The following is a 326-nucleotide window of genomic DNA, read 5'->3' as shown; positions in this document are numbered from 1 at the left end:
AGCGCTCATCTTTTTTAGTTTGACTTGGACTCTTAAGTTTGGGTGACCTACAAAACTGTTACCTGTGTTTTCCTTTTTTTCCCTCTCCGAGTCTAAGATGCCGTGACATTTTTTTCTTGATTCATGCAGAGGAGAGATCGCCTCGAACACGAAGATGCCCGAGCATTGACTCTTTTTCTTTCTACCACATTATGGCTTTGAATGCACTTCTCTCTCTCTCACATACACACACACCCACACTCATACACATATACACACACTCATTCACACGCACATACTTACACACACACGTTACTTATGTCAACACAAGGCCTCTGAGGGGAATC

Source organism: Fistularia commersonii, chromosome 4 (genome assembly GCF_037954325.1).
Source record: "Fistularia commersonii isolate RoL2024-O1a breed Wild chromosome 4, RoL_Fcom_v1.0, whole genome shotgun sequence".
NCBI classification, from domain to species: domain Eukaryota; kingdom Metazoa; phylum Chordata; class Actinopteri; order Syngnathiformes; family Fistulariidae; genus Fistularia; species Fistularia commersonii.
This window is presented reverse-complemented; position numbering follows the sequence as displayed.